This window comes from Lissotriton helveticus, chromosome 2_1 (genome assembly GCF_964261635.1).
Source record: "Lissotriton helveticus chromosome 2_1, aLisHel1.1, whole genome shotgun sequence".
In the NCBI taxonomy this organism is placed as follows: Eukaryota; Metazoa; Chordata; class Amphibia; order Caudata; family Salamandridae; genus Lissotriton; species Lissotriton helveticus.
In genome coordinates, this window is record NC_136059.1 from 1,865,320,754 (window position 1) to 1,865,342,362 (window position 21,609).

Below are 21,609 nucleotides of genomic sequence, written 5' to 3' on the forward strand. Positions count from 1 at the left end.
TGTGCACATGGCAGTCTTCAGGGCATCAAAAGCAGTTTGACAGGCAGCCGTCCAATTCACTCTCCGGGGCTACTTCCTCGAAGTCAGCTCTGTCAAGGAGCAACGATGGTGCCATATCCCTTGACAAATCGTCGGTAATACCCGGAGAGACCTAAAAAGGCTCTCACTTCTGTCTGGGTCTTGGGGGGCTCCCAAGCCAGAATTGTATCAATCTTTGGCTGTAGGGGCACCACCTGACTGCTCCCTACCTGGTGTCCCAAGTACACCACAGATCCCTGCCCTATCTGGCACTTACTGGCCTTGATAGTGAAGCCTGCCCTTTGCAGAGCCTTCAACACTTCACAGAGGCGTTGCAAGTGATTTTTCCCATGTGGAGCTGAACACAGCAATGTCATCCAGGTATGCGGTGCTGAATTCGCCCAGACAGTACCTGGTTGACCAGTCTCTGGAACATGGCAGGGGCATTCTTTAACCCAAAGGGCATGACACAGAACTGGAAGTGCCCCTCTGGCGTTGAGAACGCAGATCTCTCTTTGGCCCCCTCAGTTAAGGCAATCTGCCAGTACCCAGATGTTAAGTCAAGCGCACTGAGGTACTGGGCAGCGCTCAACCGATCAATGAGCTCATCGGCTCTGGTGATGGGGTTTGCGTCAGTCTTGGTGACCGCATTGAGCCCACTGTTGTCCACACAAAACCGGAGTTCTGGAGTGGCACCGGGCGCAGCAGCTTTTGGCACTAGGACCACTGGGCTAGCCCAGGGGCTGCTGGGGGCTCAATTACCCCTAACACCAACATCTTGGAAACTTCTTCCTTGATGCTGGCCCTGACCTTGTCAGCTACCCTGTAAAATTTCTGTTTCTCAGATAGACTATCTCCAGTGTCCACATCATGGATGCACCAATTGGTAACACCTGGGGTCAGGGAGAACAGGGAGGCAAATTGACCCAACACCTGGCAACAGTCCCTCTGCTGTTCTGGGGTCAGGGTGGGCAAGAGGACCACACCATCCACTGACCCGTCGCAGGAAGAGGGTCAGTTTCCTCTTCCATTCCAGAATCTGGAGCCAGGAGCATTGTCACATTAGACCTCTCAAAGTGGGGTTTGATGCGGTTCACATGTAAGACCCTCAGGGTTTGCCTGGGAGTCTGCAAGTTAACCAGGGAGGTTACTTCGCTCTTGCGCTCCACCACCTCATATGGCCCAGTCCACTTGTCTTGGAGCTCGCAAGGCTCCACTGGCACCATCACCCACACTTTCTGCCGAGGTTGAAATTCGACCAGAGTGGTATTCTGGTCGTACCATCTTTTCATTTCTTCCTGGTTAGCTTCTTGGTTCTCCTGAGCGAGCTTCCTGAAGCGTTATGTCTGGTTGCGGAAGGCCAGCATGTAGCTGAACACATCCTGGGGGGTTTTCCCGTGGGATTTCTCACACCCCTCCTTCACCAGAGTGAGAGGTCCTCTAACTGGGTGGCTATACAGAAGTTAAAAGGGACTGTACCCTAAGGATTTCTGAGGCACCTCCCTGTAGGCAAACAACAGGCATGTTAAAAAGACGTCCCACTTATGTTCCATGGGCTCCGCCAGGTCCATAATCATACCTTTTAGAGTTCAGTTGAACCTTTCAACCAACCCGTTTCCTTGAGGGTGGTAAGGAGTGGTGAACTTATAAGTTACCCCACACGCCTCCCACAGAGATTTCATGTACCTAGAGATGAAGTCGGTATCCCGGTCAGAGACCACCACTCTGGTGATCCCCACATGGGAAAAGATCCCCATCAATGCACGACCCGCCAAGGGTGCTGTGATTTTCCTGAGAGGGACAGCTTCCAGGTACCAGGTGGCATGGTCCACCAAGACCAGGATGAGCCTGTTGCCTAAGGCTGTCTTGGGGTCCAGTGGCCCCACAATGTCGTTGCCCACCCGCTCGAAAGGGGTGCTCACCAAAGGAAAAGGTTGGAGGGGTGCCTTGCACTTCCCTCCGCTCTTGCCACTTGCCTGACATGTCTGGCAAGTCCTACAGAATGTACCGACGTGCTTTTTTATCTGGGGCCAGACGAAGTGGATGACAAGCCTTTGGAAGGTCTTGTCTTGCCCCAGATGTCCTGCGAGAGGCACATCATGAGCCAGACCCTTTAGGAAGTCCCTGAAGCGCTCGGTTACCACCAGCACAAATGGAACCGGCGTCACTTTGCAGAGGTGCACCGAGCTGTCAGCTGCAACTACTGGGTGAAGTGCATTGGGAATGACCTGCTCTTCCGACACCCACTGACACCTTACAGATGTCACACTGGCTCCTGTGTCTCTCAGAGCCTCTATCTCCCTCCCATTGATGGTCACCTTCTGCCCGTATTTCTCAGTGTTCCGGGCAGGTAGGTTTCCTGGACCATCTATTGGTCTCCTAAGGAGACAAGGGTCATTACTGCTGGTCCCATCCCTTCACTAGAAATTAAATCATCTCCCAAAAGCTACACCCACTAAACCCGGTGTTGGAGCACCAGTGGGTGCTGGAGGTTTCTTGGGGCATTTAGGTGCAACATGTCCCACCTAATTGCAGTGATAGCAGGTAGGGGGACTCCTGTTGTACCGCATGCCCCTAGGGGGCCAGGGCTGTCTAGGTCTGGGGGGGTTGAAACTACTTTTCCTGGGAACTGTTTTGGGGCCCTTGAGAGAACTCATTTTGGTTACCCTTGCCCCCCCCCTCTTCTGCTGGGGACCCTGCCCACCTTTGGCCGTGGATCCCACAATTTCTCTGTGGACCCTGGTACTAACCCAGCGGTCTGCTGAATCCTTAGCAAGCTTAATGGGGTCTGTCAGCTTGCTGTCTAAAAGATGCTGTTGCAGCTCTGGAACACATAGACTTCTCAAGTGCTCCCAACCAATTAAATGCAACAACCCCTTATGATCAGTTACTTTGCTGACCTTCATCCAACGTTCCAGTGCATGTGAGTACAGATTCACTCACTCCATCCAAGTCTCAGACTCTTTCTTCTTGGAGTTCCTAAACTGCAGTCTATACTGCTCTGGAGTAAGGCCATACCTGAGACATAGGGCCTCCTTCAAATTGGGGTAGGTCACGGCACCTGCTAATTCTAAGGGCTCTAGAGCACTCCTCTCAGAAGCCTCAAAATGTTTCCACAGGCCCACCCCCCAATGTTGTTCAGGCACACCATTAATTCTCAAAGCAATCTCATACGAGGTAAACCAGGCATATGTATCCTCACTCCTATTGTAATTCTGTACCAAATCCTTGGGAATATATACTTTACCCCCCTGCACTGGCTGTGAGCTACCACCATTTGAACCGGACTCCAGCTCCTTGGCCTTGATATCCAGTTCTCTCATGATCAACTCATGAGCCAAAAGCAATTTCTTTTCCTCCAAGGTATGAGCATTCTTGCTCTCCTCTGCCACCTTTTCTTTCTCTACTTCCAATTGCTTCATGTTCATCCTCATGATTTCCAATTCATGGTTTCTCACTCTTTGATTCTCCTCTAACTCTTCTGGAGTAAAACTCTTACTGGAATGGGTGCTGCCAGGTTTTGAGCCTGGGTTGCTCACAGGCATATCGCAGGGTTGAAACCCCTCCCTTCTACTTGCATCATTTCCCTCTTGGCCCTCCCACCAGGCCGTCAAGGTTTTCTGCAGCACCTCCTTTCTTGCTCTGCTTTTCACAGAGCAACTAAGATCTTTGCAGAATTGTTTGAGTTGTTCAACTTTGTATAAATACAGATCCTCAATGCAAAACTCCAATTCTGCTGGCGCACTTGCTGCCATCTGAGACATGATGCTTTAAAGAGTTAATCAAAAATAGAACAAAAAATCCAAACACGGTATGTGGTTGTGTAGTGGTCTACACTAAACTAGTGATGTACCCCAATTACTGTGGGTCAAGTACAAATACAAGTTCAAATCCTCACCGCTGATCACCAATGTTTGATCTGGGGGTCTCTAGTTGGCAGCGGTAGGTACCAATGTCCAGATAGGGACCCTTGGTTCTAGTCAGGGTAAGTCGGATACACCCTTTAGATAACCCCTGCTCTCCCACTTTGTAACCTAGGCACAAGCAGACAGGCTTATCAAAGGCAATGTGTAAAGTGTTTGTACCAACACTCACAGTAACACAGTGAAAACACCACAAATGGACTCCAGACCAGTTTAGAAAAATAAAATATCTTTAGCTAAACTTCACAAGACCAAAACTACAAAAATCCAACATAAACAGTTCAAGAACATGATTTTAAAAGAGTTCTAGGATTTGCGCCAAAATAGTCCAAATTTGTTCAGCCCAAAGTTCCTGTAGATGCGATAAAAGTTCCAAATGGAAGCTGCATATTCGAAAAACAAGCGATGCGTCACTCCTGAGACCCTGGGGAGGCGATGCGACAACCCCGCTGGACGCAGTGGGCGTGTTGCGGCAAATCCGGTCTGTATGGGGAGGGATGCGATACCTTGTTTGGATTTCGGTGCACAGGTTCAGTAGGAAGCGTCTCACACAGGCACGAAGCGACGATCTTCGGGACGGTGACGATCACAGGTGCGGCGGCGATGCGCAGCATCGATCTTCTCCTCTTGCGAGCCCTCGATGCGATGGCTCTGCGACGACGTTCGCAGCGACGGGATGCACTCCGCAAGCGAGCGATGCGTGAACATTGCAGATTGTCTTTGTTTCTCCTTGTCCAGCTACCCAAACAACAAGAACAACTTCCAGAGGCCCCACAATTGGATCAAGCACTCTAGGAAGGGCAAAACTCTCTCAGGAGCAAGGGGACACAGCACACAGCGAAGTCCTTCCCCTCTCCTTGGCAGTAAAGGAACTGCAGGTCAGTCCACAAGCACACAGAAGGGCAGTCCTTCCTCTTCAGTCTTCCAGCTTTCTCCTTGGCAGAGGTTCCTTCTTCATTCCAGGATGATCTATTTTTCTGTAGTCTGGGTAGCCCTTTTTATAAGTCTTTCCTTTGTTTTCTCGAGGCGTTGGCTTGGTCAGAACCAGTTCAGGTCAATTCCTGAGCACTTTGTTTTTCTGTCTTCTTTCCTTTCAGAGAGAGGGGCAGGGTCGTCAGCTGCCCAGCAGAAGGTGGAGCCAGCATTGTGAAAGGCAGGCACAGCCCTATTCAGGCCCAGGTGCCATCCCCTCCCACCACTCAAAATGCAGATGCAGTCATTCAGCCTAGGGATGACCCCTCCAACCTCCTGAGGGCTCCCCAGCCCCTGTCACTCACAAACCAGACAGTCAATTCACAAACAGGCCAAGGCACACAGAAAGGTCAGACAAGAGAACAGCCACTTTCTAAAAGTGCTGTTCTCAAACACAGTATTTAAAAACAATCTGTCCTAAAAGATGTGTTATTAAATTCTGAGTTCAGGGATACCAGGCTTTCATTTTCGATCTTGCTCCTAAGGGGAGATATACTGGTAAACATTTAACACAGCATTCCCCATTATAGCCTATGGGCAAGATAGCCCTCTCAATAGTGAAAAACGAAAATGGCTGTAATTCACTACCAGAGCATGTCACACAAACTAGTACATGCTCTACCTTTCATATATACTGCACACTGCCCAGGGGGTACCAATGGCCTTTACAGGGGTGTCCAAGGTGTACAGAAATGGAAGGGGTAGGCCTGGCCAGTGTGGACACTGGCCAGGGCAGCATGGCAGTTAGCAACGGCACCCAGGCACCACAGGGGCAGGCCTGAGGCTCAATTTTAGGGCTACTTATGTGGGTGGCACAATCAGTGCTGCAGGCCCACTACTAGCATTTTAATCACCTGCCCTGACACTCTCAGTGTACTTTACTAGGGACTTCCTGGTAATACAAATATGCTAATCATGGATAACCAATCACAATTACAATTTACTCAGGGAGCACTTGCCCTTTGACACGGATCAAGAGTGGGAAAGTGCCCAAAGCATTTAAACCAGCAAAAACGAAATCCAGAACAGCGTCAAAAATACAGGAGGTAGAGGCAAAAAAGTCAGGGGAAACCAAGCCATAGATGCCAGGTCTAACAGGCGGCTATTCCTACAACTAGGGAGGGCACTTCTTTCCACAGGGTTTTCCTTCTTGCTATACTTATCGGTTAACTAATGACAAAGTTCCTTTTGTTTCTATTTATACAGATGGCGATCACTTGATTCTCAAATGCAGACATTTTCTTATAATGGCTGCTCATAAAGGCATGCTTCTGCTCACGTTGGTGTTGCAGCTACTGCTTCTCTTTTACAACAACGCTATTTGTGGTACGGGCATACCAACAAACTCATAAATATGTCCTTTGTCGTGATGTTTGTCAACAAATTTAAAAGTTGCACTGTATTTACCATGATCATTGAGGTCCTTTGACGCCTGAAACTGCTTTCAAATATATTTTGTTTGGAGTGGATTCTCGCACTAGGGGACATATTATCAAGAACGGCGTTAAAATTATCGCTGGCTTAGCAGCAGAAAACTGCAGCTAAGCGGCGATAATGGGCTTGACAATATGCCCTGGAGAATTCCAATAGAAGCCCATGTTCACACCAGAACATGGACTTCTATTGGAATTCTCAAGGGCATATTATCAAGTTCATTATTGCCTCTTTAGTGGCAGTTTTCAACCGCTAAACCGGCAATAATTTTTAATGCCGTTCTTGATAATGTTCCCCAAGGTTTCTCTGGGTTTGGCCACAGCGCTCTGCTAATGCACACACTGTCATAAAGGATTTGCATGTCTTTATCGGGACTAATGCCTATGGCACTTTCCATTTAAACAATGGTCTGGCTTTTGCCTCTAAGGTTTACCGTGATTCAATTAAGTCCATGGGAGTGCATGTGCATTTCTCTTCTCCATATCGGCCCGAGGGCAATTCTGTTGTGGAGTGTGTGAACCAGGATTTAAAGCAATCTTTAACAGCAAGGGTATTAGTCATGGGCTGTGGCTGGTTAACTCACCTTTATTGGGTTCAACCTGCTCTTAATAGTCTCCCAAGAAGATGTCGAGGTGGGCAGAGCCTGTTCGAACTGCTTTTTGTTATCAAGATGTTTGCTCCAGACCTTGAAGGTCTAGACATTGTGGTGGCTGCCACGGCATTTAATGTATATCACCACTGTGCTGTCTTACAAGATCTACAAAAGTGTTGTGATACACTGGCAAAATATCATTTGCCATCGACTTCGCCTGAAGAAGCAACAGTTCTGCTTCTTGTTTCAGGCAGGCTACCTCAAGTTGGTGATCTGGTACGTGAAAAGGTGGCGATCAAAAATAATTTAGTCCCACCTACCATGCTCCTGTTCCAGTGCTTGGTATTCAGGGTATCCGAACTGTGGTTTTACCTCTTCTGCCTGGATACAAAGATAATCGCTTTGTTTCAATTGAACATGTCAAGTTATACCATATGGCCAAAACTAAATATTATGCCTCTGGGTGACCAAAGCAAGGATATTTCTTTACAGCTGGTGCGCTCTGTCCTTCCTGGTTCTCCTAGGCTGCTGGAGGGGGATATCAAGACTTCAGTTGACCTGATATCTGGGGACCCTCATCTACCGACCCCCTGGACTCCGCAGACTGTTCACCGACTCCTTCACAGACATTATCTCCCCGCATGCCAACACATCCACCAACTACACCCTGCTGGGAGACCTCAACTTCCACATCGACAACCAGCAAGACCCCAACACCGTAGCCCTTCTGGACAACCTCTACAACATCAGACTCCGCCAAATCGTGACCGAACCAAAGCACTCAGCAGGACACACCCTCGACCCCCTCTTAACCTTCAGTCACACCACTGAACTTCCATGGACCAACCACCAATGCATCCACTTCACCCTCAGAACACCCACCACGCACAGACACCAGCACCTGCTCCCACGAAGAAACTGGACCAAAACCACCGACGACCAGCTCACCTCCTCACTCAGCAACTCAACCCCAATCATCACGGACCACGACGACCCCAACACAGCAGTCCGAACGCTGCACAGATGGTTCTCAGACAGCTCCAACACCTTAGCGCATCTCAAGAAAACCAACAGCACCCACACCAAGAAAGCCAGATGGTTCACCACCAAACTCTGAAGAGTCCAGACGCAACTGCCACCGCCTCAAATCCTGGAGAAACACCAAATCCACGGAATCCCACTACAACTTCAGAGCTGCTTCCAACGCCCACCGCCAACTAATAAGGAAAACAAGGAAACAAGGGCTTTAAGACAGAATTAATACCAACGCACACAATAGCAAAGAACTCTTCAACATCATCAAGGAGTTGGCCCTACCCGCCAGCGAATCGAATGATATCCCCCCTCACAAGAACTCTGCGACAAACTCAACACAATCGTCCACCACAAAATCAAGAGCATCTATGACAATTTCGACAAAGACAACCAACACAGATAACCTCCACCGACCACCCACGACACCGGGAAACCTATAATACACAGCTGGACAGCCCTCACCACCAAAGACACATTAAAGACCATGACATCAATCCACCTAGAAGCTCCCACGGACCCCTACCGCCACCACATCTTTAACAGAGCCACCAACACCATTGCACCCATCCTCTGACACACCATCAACCGTTCCCTGGCAACCGACTCTCTCCCCGACGACTGGAAATACGCCAAAGTCAATCCCCTCCTGAAGAAACCGTCAGCTGACCCACCAACCTCAAAAGCTACAGACCCATCTCCCTGCTCCCATTCCCTGTGAAAGTCATCGAGAAAGCCATCAACAGTCAACTCACCACCTTCATAGAAGAGCACAACATCCTTGACTCCTCCCAATCAGGTTTCAGGAAAAACTGCAGCACAGAAACCGCCCTCCTCGCCTCGACAGACAACATCCGCACTCTACTGGACAAAAGAGAAACAGTAGCCCTGATCCTCCTCGACCTCTCAGCAGCCTTCAACACTGTCTCCCACCGCACCCTAATACGCAGACTTCACGATGCAGGGATCTGGAACAAGGCCCTCAACTGGATCAGCTCCTTCCTCTCCGACAGAAACGCAATGAGTAAGGCTCCCTCCTTTTCTATCGCTCCCTACACCAACTACCTGCGGAGTCCCCCAGGGGTCCTCCCTCAGCCCAACGCTCTTCTACATCTACATGGCTCCCTTCACCCCACTGGAACCAGTGAGTGGACACCCCTGGAGCCTGTGGCAGAACCCCTTACTACGCCCGTTCATCTGACCCCTCAAGTGCACGTTAGCTATCTCTTTTTTTTAACCGGGCTTGAACATGACATAACCATCAGAACTCTGGGATTATTAACTTGGAGCGTGGTGCTCTGACCGGAATCAGTACTCCGTAACTTCTGGAGCCTTTGGCAGAATCTCCTGCCACGTCCACCCATTCCGATCCTCCAAGTACTCGCCCAGCGCCCTGCAACTTTCTGAATCAGTGCTAGAATTCCAGATCCCCTCCATTCCTTTTCACTGTGAGTATTCATTGGAAAATAAGAAGAAAGCCTGATCTCCATTGTGATCTCTGGTTCGGGCAAGTCTACCTTTTTTCGAGTTCCGGCATTGCCTTGGAACCCTCTATCTATGTGAATAAAATGAACCGGTGACCCCTGTGCCTAAGCGACAAATTAGATCTCTCCTTCCCTCCTTCTTTGGTGTGTTGCGTGTCTCCGTCCCCGTGGTACCTCTCTGCCCTGACGAAGGTGCGGCCCCACTTGGGCCCTACACCGAAACGCGCGTTGGCGCTTTTCTCGAGGGTGGCAGTTTTCCATCTGAACTAGACAATTTGATCCACCTACTTGTGCCCCCTTTGTGCTTTTGCCACCCCAACCATATCCATCTTGGTTGCAGTAATTAGCTTTGATGTACCTATTTTTTGTAATGAGTGAAACCATGTGTGAATGTGTGTATACCTGATAGAATTGAATGTGATATGATTTGAGTGTGGTACGGTGTGTGTGGGACCGCCAACCCCTTTATTGAAATTATTGATATGACCAATGTTTATTGTGTATTTTTATGAAAACCATAATGAGAATCTTTTTTACTAAAATGAATTGGATTAAATAATTGATCAATAAAAAGAACTGAAAGATTTCCATGTGTGTCACACCCTATGTAAAGAAGAGGATCCTGTAAAAGGACCTCTGCATATCGACTGGGCAGGGTTATTTGTTCTCTTTTCGACGGTTGTACCCCATTGCCTGCCCAGTATCCGTAAATCCCTTTGGGGAACCCCCTTCTTTATGTTGTCCCTTCACCCCAATCGTCAAAACCCACGGACTCAACATAGTGTCCTACGCAGACGACACCCAACTCATCATATCCCTAACCAACGAACCGACACCGCCAACTGGATGAAAAACAGCTGCCTGCAGCTCAACAAATCACTGGCAAAATATCGACCTACAAAATAGCGACCTACAGGAATATCGATGCAGAAATATTGAAGGCAAGAATATTGACATCCTATCTACAACATGGTAAGTACAAAAATATTGAAAAAAATATATAGATGTTAAAAATATCGATGTTAAAAATATCTTTTTTTTCTGTAAAAATATAAATGTAAAATAAAGTAAATAGCACTAATAAATAAAATAAACATAATTAAAAATATCTAATAATGTTTAAAATTAATAAATAATACATATATAATAATACATTAATTAAGCATATACATAAAATATATAATATATACATACGTAATAAGTTGTAATAATTAATTTAATAATTTATAAATTAATAAAACATATTATAAATTACAAATACATTTACAAACATAAAACAAAAACATGAATAAAAAGTAAAGAATTACGTTTAATACATTAAAAAAATTAAATATACCTTTAATATTTTTAAAATTAAATATATACTGCATTATCTAAATTTATACAAAAAAATTAAATAACTAAATAAATAAAAATACTATTCAAAATCCATAAGTAAAAAAAATACAGTCATAAAAATGTTGGATAGCATAGAACTTAAAATTACCATTCCCACTCCAGAGAGCGCAACAGTAGAGAAACCGTTGTGTAGCGTAGAGGTAAAAATTACTATTCCAACTCCAGAGAGTGCAACAGTAGGGAAAACATTGAATAGCGTGGGGGTAAAAATTACTATTCCAACTCCAAAAAGTGCAACAGTAGGGAAAGCTTTGGATAGCGTAGGGGTAAAAATTACTATTCCAACTCCAAAAAGTGCAACAGTAGGGAAAGCATTGGATAGCGTAGGGGTAAAAATTACTATTCCAACACCAGGGAGTGCAACAGTAGGGAAAGCGTTGGATAGCGTAGGGGTAAAAATTACTATTCCCACTCCAGAGAGTGCAACAGTAGGGAAAACATTGGATAGCGTAGGGGTAAAAATTACTATTCCCACTCGAGAGAGTGCAACAGTAGGGAAAACATTGGATATCGTAGGGGTAAAAATTACTATTCCAACTCCAGAGAGTGCAGCAGTAGGGAAAGCGTTGGATAGCGTAGTGGTAAAAATTACTATTCCAACTCCAGAGAGTGCAACAGTAGGGAAAGCTTTGGATAGCGTAGGGGTAAAAATTACTATTCCCACTCCAGAGAGTGCAACAGTAGGGAAAGCGTTGGATAGCGTAGGAATAAAATGTACTATTCCCACTCCAGAGAGTGCAACAGTAGGGAAAGCGTTGGATAGCGTAGGGGTAAAAATGACTATTCCCACTCCAGAGAGTGCAACAGTAGGGAAAGCATTGGATATCGTAGAAGTTAAATATAACATACTTATAAATAATTGTTGTAAATAAAATATTTAAAAATTTAATTTTTAAATAACTCTACATCATTTGCAAATACCCATTAATAATTACTAAACACATATTTAAAATTGAATAATTAATTAACACTAAATTAAAAATAAATACAAATAAATATGAATTAATAAATATAAATTACCAAATATTAAATATTGAACACTAAAATATTTTTCAAAACAATAAACATTTTGATAATTAAAAATTGATTAACAATTAAAAAATGGTAAACAATAAATGTATTTTTAAATAAAAAACATTTTTTATGAAAAAATAATTACCAATTAATAAAATAAATTTCCAAATATTAAAAAGTAATTAACAATTACAAATATCAATTACCAATTGTAAAAAAATATTTACCTATTAAAAAAATGTATTGCCAATTAAAAAATGTAATTTCCAATTAAAAACTTTAATTACCAATTAAAAAAATTAATTGCCAAATAGAAAATGTAATTTCCAGTTAAAAACCTTAATTGCTAATTAAAAAAATTAATTGCCAATTACAAAATGTAATTACCAATTACAAACCTTAATTACCAATTAAAAAAATTAATTAGCAATTAAAATCATTATTTACCAATTAATAATTAATTAGAAATAAAAAAATATCAATACCAATATAAAATAAATAATTACTTAATTACAATTAAATTACTTCCCACCCAATTCCCCTATAAACCCACAACCCGCTACAGAACTTAAGGGCAAAAATTAATTACAATTAAATTACAATTAATACAAATTCATAATTAATTTACTATGATTAAATTCTTTCCCACCCTATTCCCCTATAAACCCACAACCCGCTCAGTCCTAAAACATAAAATTAAATTAAAAATAAAATTTTTAATATACAAAAAATAGTACACATATAATTTAAAACAAATAAAATACTTTAAAAAAATATAACACCTACATATAAAATACATAATAAAATACATAACAAACAAATATGGATATTAGTAACATTGAAATTAGTAACATCGATATAATTGATATCGATATTACTAACTTCGATATTACTTACATCGATATAAAAAAATCGATATTACTTACCTTAGAGTCGATATTCTGTCCAACGATATTCTTGACCTCCATATTCTTGACCTTCGATATTTCAAACTCGATATTACTGCAAGTCGATAATTAGGAATCAATATTTTGACTGTGCACCAGCTCAACATCAACAAGACAGAAGTACTCATCATGGGACCCAAACCTGGTGCCTGGAGCGACATCTGGTGGCCACCCGCACTTGGAAACCCTGCCACCGACCACGCGTGCAACCTGGGGATCATCCTGGACTCCGAGCTCAAGATGCACTGCCAGATCAACTCAGTCACATTCTCCTGCTTCCACACCCTCTGCCTCCTTACGAAAGACCTTCAGGTGGATCCCCCATGAACACAGGAAAACTGTCACTCACGCCCTGGCCACCAGCAGACTAGATTATGGCAACTCTATGCCGGAATCAACAAAAACCTCACCCACAAGCTACAGAACATCCAGAACACCCCTGCAAGGCTGGTCCTCAACCTATCAAAACACTGCCACATCTCCCAGCACCTGCGCACACTACATGGGCTCCCCGTCGAGGCAAGAATCACCTTCAAGATGCTCACCATGCACACCCGACCAGCATACCTGAACAGCCGACTCAATTTTCACAAGCCCCAGAGAACCCTACGATCAGCCCAGCTCTCCCACGCTGTGGTCCCACACACCAGAAAAACCAGAAAGGGAGGCCGCTCCTTCTCCTTCCTTGCACCAAAGGCCTGGAACGCCCTGCCGCTCCACCTTAGACAGACAGTAGAGCTGCCCACGTTCGCAAGAAACCTCAAAACCTGACTCTTCGACGGACCCCATCCCAGATCAACTGGAGCCTGCACCCCCCCAGCGCCTTGAGAACCTTATGGGTGAGTAGTCACACTTGATAAACGCTTGATTGATTGATTGATTTATCTTTTACATCCACCATTATGGAAATAGTTTATTCTGATCCACCCCTTGAGACCGCTACAGGAGTGCAAGCCCCAAAACCAGAATCTCAGCCTATGTTGTTCAACTAAGTTCTTCTGGTTATTATATTGATCAAGAACATTTTTCTACGGATAATTCTTCATTGACTTCAGCGATGATTTGTGTGTTCATATCTTGCTTAAAATGCACTAATCTGGTCCCACCTTGGACGTATGTCTGGATCACGTTTTCCATGGTATTTTTGTTCATGTGGATTGGATTCATGACTCTTGATTAATGGCCCATACCTCCTGGAATGTTCTGCTGCAGAACTTGTCGACGGCGTGCTGGCCCCACATTCATCCTCACATAAAATGAAAAAAGATCAGTCCCTTGTTAACATTTTAGTGGTCCCAGTCACTGATGGAATGGTATGGGATAAAGTCTAATTTGATGTCTTCGCTCCTAGAGAGATCTTACAGATTCCATACGTATACCGTGTTTCTGTGGGTGATGTGATAATAACCGAGTTAATAACCCTTGGTCTGCGAAGGTCGCGCCACCCGCAGCGCGGCTCCCCCAGAGTGCGCCCGGTCTCCCTGCCTGCCCCACTCAGGTCGCCACTGCCCTTGTGGCATAGATTGTTGTCTTCTTCCCTGTGTCTGCCATTCCCTGTGCTATTATGCCATCTGCCCTGTGCCCTGTTCTACATTCTTCATTTCTGCGCTCTTAGCCCTCTCTCGACCGCTTTCCCGCCTTTACCCCCTCCCCGCTCCCTGCCGCTGCTCCCCTGCGGCCCCGCCCCCTTCCTCCTCGGTACCCGATCCCCACGCCACCCCGCTCCCGCCTCCCAGCTGCTCCTCCCTCCCACCGGCTATTTAGGGTGACCCCGCGCAACGGTGAGCGCGACCTGACCTGACACTTGGTCTGCGAAGGTCGCTCCACCCGCCGCGCGGCTCCCGCAGAGTGCGCCCGGTCTCCCTGCCTGCCCCGCTCAGGTCGCCACTGCCCTTGTGGCATAGATTGTTGTCTTCTTCCCTGTGTCTGCCATTCCCTGTGCTATTCTGCCATCTGCCCTGTGCCCTGTTCTACATTCTTCGTTTCTGCGCTCTTAGCCCTCTCTCGACCGCTTTCCCACCTTTACCCCCTCACCGCTCCCTACCGCTGCTCCCCTGCGGCCCGCCCCTTCCTCCTCGGTACCCCATCCCCGAGACACCCCACTCCCGCCTCCCAGCTGCTCCTCCCTCCCACCGGCTATTTAGGGTGACCCCGCGCGACGGTGAGCGCAACCTGACCTGACCTTTGGTCTGCGAAGGTCGCTCCACATGCCGCGCGGCTCCCCCAGAGTGCGCCCGGTCTCCCTGCCTGCCCCGCTCAGGTCGCCACTGCCCTTGTGGCATAGATTGTTGTCTTCTTCCCTGTGTCTGCCATTCCCTGTGCTATTCTGCCATCTGCCCTGTGCCCTGTTCTACATTCTTCGTTTCTGCGCTCTTAGCCCTCTCTCGACCGCTTTCCCGCCTTTACCCCCTCCCCTCTCTCTACCGCTGCTCCCCTGTGGCCCCGCCCCCTTCCTCCTCGGTACTCGATCCCTGCGCCACCCTGCTCCCGCCTCCCAGCTGCTCCTCCCTCCCACCGGCTATTTAGGGCGACCCCGCGCGACGGTGAGCGCGACCTGACCTGACCCTTGGTCTGCGAAGGTCGCTTCACCCGCTGCGCGGCTCCCCCAGAGTGCGCCCGGTCTCCCTGCCTGCCCCGCTCAGGTCACCACTGCCCTTGTGGCATAGATTGTTATCTTCTTCCCTGTGTCTGCCATTCCCTGTGCTATTCTGCCATCTGCCCTGTGCCCTGTTCTACATTCTTCGTTTCTGCGCTCCTAGCCCTCTCTCGACCGCTTTCCCACCTTTACCCCCTCCCCGCTCCCTGCCGCTGCTCCCCTGTGGCCCTGCCCCCTTCCTCCTCGGTACCCGATCCCCGCGCCACCCCGCTCCCGCCTCCCAGCTGCTCCTCCCTCCCACCGCACCTCAAATGGTGGAGTCCACACGTACGCGCAGCGTTCACGCGCAGCAGGCGCGCTGCTGGCACGCCAAAGGCGCGCCAAAGGCAAGCCCGTCTGCGCCTGTCCGCCCCTGGACCGCGCCCATTGCCAGGACCCCTGGCCCTCGACGACACCAGCGCACCCGTCGAACATACGTCGCCACAGCCCTCCACGCACTCAACGCCGGATAAAACACCGCCTGCTACCAAGCCACCCCGAGGCATACACACGGACCCTTCACCTGCCAAGCCTGCAAGTTCACCTGCCTCCGGACCTGCACTGCACCCGCCAAGCCGAGCACCAGCAGCAACCACCTCAAGTGCATCCTGCTCAACACCCGCTCCGTCCACAGACACGCCGTCGAGCTCTGGAACCTGCTTGACACAACAACACCAGACGTCGCCTTCCTCACTGAAACCTGGATGGACGCCTCCTCAGCGCCGGACATCGCCATTGCCATCCCGGACGGATACAAGAGCACCCGGAGGGACCGCGTCAACCAGACGGGAGGAGGCATAGCCATCGTACACAAGAACACCATCCGCATCACGACCAGCTCCGACGACACTTTCACCGCCGCTGAACACCTCCACTTCCAGATACACACCGACCCCAAGACCACCCTCAGAGGCACCCTCATCTACAGACCCCCGGGACCACGCACACAATTCAGTGAAGACATCACAGACTTCGTCAGCCCGCACGCCCTCCCCTCCGGTGACTACATCCTCCTAGGGGACTTCAACTTCCACCTGGAGAACAACAAGCACAACAACACCACCACCCTGCTGGACAACCTCGTCAACCTCCGACTCAAGCAACTGGTGAACACTCCCACCCACTACGCCGGCCACACGCTTGACCCAGTCTTCACCTCCAGCAAGTACATCTCCTTCAGACATTCCACCGGACTTCATTGGACTGACCACAGCTGCGTCCACTTAAGCTTCAGAAAAACCACGACCCACCACCACCCGCAACAGATTCCTCGCAGGAACTGGAACAAGATCACCGCCGACCAGCTCACCACCTCCCTCAGCCAGAACCCTCCCGCCAGCACAATGGACCCCAACGAAGCAGCCAACAACCTCACACAGTGGATCACCAACTGCACAGACAGCCTCGCACCACTGAAGACCCCTCCCAGCAGACACGGCAGCAAGAAAGCCTCTTGGTTCACCGATGAACTCAAGGACTCCAAGAAGAACTGCCGCACCCTCGAGAAAGCCTGGCGCAACAACCAGACCACAAACAACATGACTGCCCTGAAGCACGCCACCTGCAAACACCACCAGCTGATCTGGACCACCAAGTAGACAGCATTCAAAGAACGACTGGACAACAACGCCCACAACAGCAAGGAACTCTTCAGCATCGTCAAAGAGCTCTCCAACCCCAGCGCCGGAAACAACAACTTCGCTCCCTCGCAAGACCTCTGCGACTCACTCGCCTCGTTCTTCCACCGCAAGATCGCCGAAATACACAACAGCTTCGACGCATCAACCACGCACCCAACCCCCGAACCAACGCCCCCCACCACCACCCTCTGCGCCTGGACTCCGGTCAGCACCGAAGACACCACCCGCACGATGAACACCATCCACTCCGGATCACCAACCGACCCCTGCCCCCACCACGTCTTCAACAAGGCCGACTCCATCATCGCACCACAACTCCGGGACGTCATCAACGCCTCCTTCAGCACCGCCACCTTCCCGGAAAGCTGGAAGCACGCCGAGCTCAGCGCCCTCCTGAAAAAACCAACAGCGGACCCCACCGACCTCAAGAACTTCCGCCCCATTTCGCTCCTCCCTTTTCCGGCCAAAGTGATCGAGAAGACCGTCAACAGATAGCTGGCTGCCTTCCTCGAGACGAATGGATCCCTCGACCACTCGCAGTCCGGCTTCCGAGCCAACCACAGCACCGAGAACACCCTCATCGCAGCCACTGACGACATCAGATCCCTGCTCGACAACGGGGAAACAGCTGCCCTCATCCTCCTGGACCTCTCCGCAGCGTTCGACACTGTCTGCCACCGCACCCTAGTGCAATGCCTCAACAACATCGGAATCCAAGAGAAGGCACTGGAGTGGATCATCTCGTTCCTCGAGGGAAGAACCCAGAGAGTCCACCTCCCCCCGTTCAGATCCGAGGCCACAGGAGTCATCTGCGGCGTACCACAGGGATCATCGCTCAGCCCCACCCTCTTCAACGTCTGCATGAGCCCCCACGCAGCTGTCGCACGCCAACACAACCTCAACATCATCTCCTACGCTGACGACACCCAGCTGATCCTCTCCCTCACCAACGGCCCAGCCACCACCGGAACCAGCCTACATGAAGGGATGAGAGACATCGCAGAGTGGATGAAGAACAGCCGCCTGAAACTGAACTCAGACAAGACGGAAGTCCTCATCCTGGGGTCATGGCCCTCCGCCTGGGACGACTCCTGGTGGCCTCCGGCCCTGGGCACCGCACCCAAGCCAACGGACCACGCACGTAACCTGGGCTTCATCCTGGACTGCTCCCTCTCAATGACCAGACAAGTCAACGCCGTCTCATCATCATGCTTCAACACCCTGCGCATGCTCTGAAAGATCTTCCGATGGATCCCCACCGAAACCAGGAAGACGGTCACCCAGGCAATCGTCACCAGCCAACCGGACTACGGAAACTCCCTCTACGCTGGAACCACAGCCAAACTCCAGGAAAGACTCCAACGCATCCAGAACGCCTCCGCACGACTCATCCTGGACATCCCCCAACACAGCCACATCTCCGGCCACCTGAGAGACCTGCACTGGCTCCCCATCAGCAAGAGGATCACGTTCAGACTCCTCACCCACGCACACAAGGCTCTCCACGACCAAGGCCCCAAGTACCTCAACAACCGCCTGACCTTCTACACGCCCACCCGCCAGCTAAGGTCGACCAGCCTCTCCCTCACCGCCGTTCCACGCATCCGCAGAGCCACTGCCGAGGAAGATTCTTCTCCTACCTGGCTGCCAAGACATGGAACTCCCTCCCCATCCACCTTCGACTAACCCAGAACCATCTCACCTTCAGGAAGCTAATCAAGACCTGGCTTTTCGAGCAGTAGCGGACCCCCTCCCCCCAGCGCCTTGAGACCCTCACGGGCGAGTAGCGCGCTTTATAAATGTCATGATTGATTGATTGATTGAGTTGAAATCAGATGACCTTCATCAGATGTTTTCCGAATTGCAATACTACACTGCTTTTGTTACTGAAGGTGGAGAGGTGTGGTGCACCGGCCAGGGCAGCTGACTTTGGAACACAGGGTTCACAGTTTGATCCCTGGCTCGGCGGCAGCTCAGCACTATGTGACTCACTTAATTTCCATAACAGCTCCCAGCGCCTTGAGACCTGTAAGGGGGAGTAGTCTGCGCTTTACCAATACGGATTATTCTTTTAATTCTGCGAACTATGCCGATTTGTTCTGTTATCAACATTATGGTGATACATTTCTGCACAGAGCAAATGGAAAGCATCCCCACTTTAACTATATGCAATGGGAACATTGACCAACTCCATCTCAGGGTTATAACTTTCCGCAATGGCTGCTCCATCTGAGGTCTTGCCTGGACAAGCATCGCTGCAGCTGTCCTGTGAGTGAATCTTAAACATTTATGGAATGGTGCCTCTAGATGCTCTAGATGTGGAATGTTGTTTGACCTTCCGATATGCTTACTTCACCTGTGAGCAACCTGTGTTTCATTTTGTCTGGTGCCCCTTTTAGTGGGCCCTGGATATCTGCCTGGCTAAACCATCTCATGCAGCCCTGGATTTTGAACTGTTGATGGGTCCCTTAGTGTCCCATAACCAAGACTGTTCTTTGGGTATGCAGCTTGTATTCAATCCAGCGTTTGGGCCAGTCGTCAGAGGTGCAACTGTGCAGCAGCTCCAGGATCTCAGTTTCATAGAAGTCCACACAGGTTCTCATTGGGAGATTCTATCTACAACTGGATACAAAGAGCATGTTTGTTCCTTTGACCTGCTCAATTGGATGGCTTGGATATCTTACTGGAATTGATGTTGTTCCATTTGGCATCCTACATCTTGGGTCCCGGCAATACACTTTAATTGGATATATTAATGTGCACAAAAGTTCCATTGCATTTGTCAATAATATTTTTCAGGCAATCATGATATGCAATTGCTTATGCACTTTGGTCCTTCTCATCATTTGATTTCTGTCGACATTCAGTGCTACTGTAATGTCCAAGAGGAGGGTGTTATATGCCCTGTGCAGGCCCATTGTTGTTTTCCCTATGTTAGCATGAGCATGTTGCAGACTGTTCTCTGCTCTGCCCATGTTACTGATAGACATATTTTACTTTGTGCCACACTGTACTTTCACACAGAACACGCTATTGTTTTTGCTTTCTGGTCTTTCCTGGGATTTAGTCTGAATATGTAGACAAGGTCAAACAACAATGCCCCTTGTTATTCTGTTCTAGTCAGGCCCTAGCACCCAGACAAAACGCCCAAATGCAGCTGTTGTTTGGGAACACGTACTTTTGTAATATAGGTGTGAACAGATAGGTAACACACACTTGGAGAGAGAACTTTACAGGGAAAAGATAGTGACAGCACCTGAGATGTAGAACTTTCATCTGTGTATACTAAGGTGTGGGGTCTGCTACTAGCACCTAGAGATCTTCTGATCTATACTCATTTTGCTTCTGTAGAAGGAGAGGGAGGTTAAGCTACACTGTCATATATAATGAAAGCTTCATTTTTGATATACAGACTACTTGCTATGCTAACCATATTTTTTTAGGCATTTTTCTACTTGCTGTGGCACGTCTACTGTATACTAGAGCAGGATAGTTAAAATAAACATTTTACGTGTGTGAGAGCGAAAGGGTGTGCCCTGTAACAGCAATTCCTGAGGAGGTCAAGAGGGTTGTGTTCTGGGGTGTCTTATCACGTGTTCCTCTGTGAGTGAGTAGGAGGGAAAGTGAGACACCATAGCTAACCGGTACCGGGCTCCTGAGTACTAAGGTGGTAGGGTGACTGAGTCCCTGCCTACTGATGTCCCATAATCACAAGCATAGTCCTGAATACCTGCAGCAGTATAAGTTTTGTGTTGTTCATGGGTGAGTGTATCAATGTTGTTTGCAAGGATGACGTGTGCCAGCGGGGACATATAGATGTTCCCAGGCTTCTGAGAGTATGGTGGCATGTTAATTATTTGGTTTCTTGTAGTGAGAAAGGTGCAGATCCATTGCAAGGTTGGTCCTTTGATGGCCACATTGTGAAGGCATTTGAACGGAATGGAATGGGAGACTGTGTTTAGGACTGCAGAGATGTTAAGTGGGATGACAGCAGTAGTATCTCCCTAGTCGAGGATCATTCAGATGTTGTCAACTGCTGTGATGAGCACTGCTTACGTACTGTGGTTTAATATGAATCCTGATTGTGTGGTGTCGAGAATATGGTGGTTGGCAAAGTGGTTGGTGAGGCATCTATTGATATATTTTTTAGGACCTTGGCTCAGTATGGTAGGAGGGAGATCAAAGGTAGCTCATAAGCTTGGTAGGGGCTGCTGAGTGCTTCCAGGCTTCCGGTAAGGTGGCTGTGTGGATGGCGGTATAGAGGATGGGAGTGGATGCATTGGGGTTGGAGTCTGAGATGTGGTAACCATATCAAACAATAAACAAGCACACAGAAGTGTGCCTGAATTCATTTTGGGTCTCCTGACCCTTCAGCACACTCTGCCTCGTGAGGGCAGGGCAAAATCATTTTCGGAGTATTTGGTGAGCATTAGTATGAGGATCAGACTTGCCTGTCCCTCCTTATGGAGCGAAGACAACACTGTTGACTGTGGTTCAACAAAAGGGTTTATTCAGAGCAG